This window comes from Monopterus albus, unplaced genomic scaffold (assembly GCF_001952655.1).
Source record: "Monopterus albus unplaced genomic scaffold, M_albus_1.0 scaffold30.1, whole genome shotgun sequence".
NCBI classification, from domain to species: domain Eukaryota; kingdom Metazoa; phylum Chordata; class Actinopteri; order Synbranchiformes; family Synbranchidae; genus Monopterus; species Monopterus albus.
This window is the reverse complement of record NW_018127910.1, coordinates 1,161,636-1,164,578: the sequence shown is the minus strand read 5'-3', so window position 1 is coordinate 1,164,578 and position 2,943 is coordinate 1,161,636. Positions and strand designations below refer to the sequence as shown.

The window sequence follows — 2,943 nt, the reverse complement described above, 5'->3', positions numbered from 1 at the left end:
GGGGCGCGCGGGCGGGACCTGACAGGAGGCGCCCCAGGAAGGAGCAGTGGCTCTAGTGGCAGTGGTCACACAAGCCGTTTTATTCCAGACTCGTAGGCTGCTAGCTTGTTTCAATACTGTCCATGTATACCTCATGTGCTATTTGCACCTCATCACTAAGGCCGTGGTGATGGTGAACCATCTGACAATCTCCTATTATTGTTTTGCACTACTGTCACTGACTGTACACGGTTTTGAGTCACAGCTTATTGGCTGTACCGTTCAGATTTATCCGAATGACGTTAATCCAGTTCTTATTCTATTCTATGCTATTTTTATTCTACCTTATTCTATTTTAGTTCCTAAATGTTATGGCACCCAATACTAAGCGAGAGAGAAAGGGTATTTTGATTTCTGTATGTCCTGCACATCAGCATGTTAAAACCATCACTGTAAGCCTTCTGACATTATCATTCAAGTCAAAGCACTGCTGTGCTAGCCTTGCGAAAATCACAAAACTATGATGTCTGGCATTAATGTGGCCTTCCACCCGACTGACACATCTGACCCTACATAGAGTGGCATCAATCTCATGTGTCTGGGGATACTGCCTCCCTGCCAAAAGCTCTCAGAGACTGACCTACTTTCAAAAAGTCATTCAGGAAAGTCAGTCTGCAGAAACAGGACAATGATGTGAATAATTGTTCCAAAAGGTTTAAGAATCATACTGTAGATGCGGATTTTACATCACTGTTCTCAGACCCTTGCTGCCTACTCCCCGGGGGCAGTGTGGGGGTTACAGCATCTGATGACACAAGAGGTCATGTTTATGCAATTTAAGCTAGTTCACCATATGGCAGAGTGGAAAAGAGAGTAATCATAGTAAAGATGCCACAGTTGATGTAGATTTTATCATTCAGGAAAGTCAGTCTGCAGAAACAGGACAATGATGTGAATAATTGTTCCAAAAGGTTTAAGAATCATACTGTAGATGCGGATTTTACATCACTGTTCTCAGACCCTTGCTGCCTACTCCCCGGGGGCAGTGTGGGGGTTACAGCATCTGATGACACAAGAGGTCATGTTTATGCAATTTAAGCTAGTTCACCATATGGCAGAGTGGAAAAGAGAGTAATCATAGTAAAGATGCCACAGTTGATGTAGATTTTATTTTTATTGAATACGAGTAGATATTATGTAACAACAAGTGTGCGCTGATCAGCTGGCCCCCATCTTCACACTTATCTTCAACAGGTCACTGGAACTGTGTGAAGTCCCCTCCTGCTTCAAACGCTCCACCACCATCATTCCAGTCCCCAAGAAAACCTCCATCAGTGGACTGAACGACTACAGACCTGTCGCCCTGACATCTGTAGTTATGAAGTGCTTTGAAAGACTGGTGTTGGCCCACCCGAAGGACATCGTATACCCCCCGCTGGACCCCCTGTAGTTTGCCTACCGGGCAAACGGGTCAGTGGACGATGCAGTGAACATGGCACTGCATTACACCCTGCAACACCTCGACTCCCCAGGGACCTATGCACGGGCCCTCTTTGTGGCCTTCAGCTCGGCGTTCAACACCATCATCCCGGACATCCTGTAGAGCGACAGTTTCTGAAACCTTGCTTGCTCTACATACAGCACATATCGCATGCGCCCTAGCATGCATATTGTACATTGTACATCAATAAATATACATCCATACAAAATGTATAAACATGAAAACACACCCCCTGCTTATGCAATTCATGCACCACACATATGGCATAAAATAGATTTGGTGTGTGTAGCACTTACTATTCCCTGGGTGTGAATGCTGCTTGTGTGTGAGAATGGCCCCAGTCCCACTGCATTAAGGGCGGCCAAATGCACTGTGTACAATATGTATGGCTTGAGGGATGAGATAACTAGCAGCTCTACAAAAGCACACACACAAAAGACATGGCCTCAAGCACTGTGCATACAGTAATTTTGGCGGTATGATTTATGTCAGAATATAAATGATTCTCAAGCTGATTTTCTTTTGGAAGCATCTGGAATTCTACCTGAAGCTGGTACTGTGACCTCCTTCCACTGTTCTGCTGCACTTTGCCTCCACTGCAGGACAAAGCTTGTGATTGGTGTTCCTCCACTGATGGGCGGGGTTTTGAGGGAGAAGAGGACTGAGCTCAGGCCAGGTGAGACTGACAGGTCGTGAGGTGAACTGGGCCGGGCTGTGAGTGGAGAGGCAAGTAAAAACACATGTTACAGAATGGTAACAGTGGTAGCTACTTTTCCTTCACTTAACTTACTCTTCTGAAGTATAAAGATAGACATGAACTCTTACTGTGTACTGCAGCATCTCTTGATGCATTTCCACAAATGCTGACAGCCATTGCAGGAATACAGCCCACCATCAGAGGGCACTACCTCATCTATCAGCAGTCAGTCGCACCGTGAACAACACGGACTTGACCAGATGTGTTCTGACAGAGCAAATAAAATAATAATTATAGTAACTTGTCAAAAGAATTTTCAGAGAAACAACGAAGTCACTGGAATCTTTCAATAAGAGATTGGTTTACTTGCAGCAAGGAGACAAGTCAGCATAGGCATACAGAGTTGTCTGAATGAGCTTAGTCTAAACATCACATTATATAGGGCAAAGGGAACTCCTTAGAGACGCATCCCAGGCGGTAATCAGGTTGTAAAAAAGATTTGCGGAAGGAAAGTGAACTTGAGAGTGTTTTGCCCTGATGACCCCTAAGACACTGCACAATCTGTTGTCTGTTTATCTCCACAGTGTATGGTTTATGGCTGGCTCCTTTAAGTCGGGGATGCCATCTGGCTGAACATATTAAAGGCTTTAATCTATCATAAAGCCACGTTCGGTTCTTTCAAACCAGGAACTCAGAGGGACGACTCAGACCACTTGGATATATAAAAAATATAACCGTGCTGGTTTATTCAAAGAGTCACAGGCAA

At 44.8% G+C, this 2,943-nt stretch overlaps 1 long non-coding RNA gene across 1 annotated transcript; it reads right to left on the bottom strand.

The window, feature by feature from the left end:
• Window positions 1–1,796: 1,796 nt before the first annotated feature.
• Window positions 1,797–2,403, bottom strand: LOC109958096 (uncharacterized). The gene is made up of 3 exons (XR_002274629.1): window positions 2,306–2,403; window positions 2,025–2,192; window positions 1,797–1,895 (listed from the first exon to the last, which is right to left on the bottom strand). It is a non-coding gene; the product is annotated as an uncharacterized LOC109958096 (long non-coding RNA).
• Window positions 2,404–2,943: the final 540 nt, after the last annotated feature.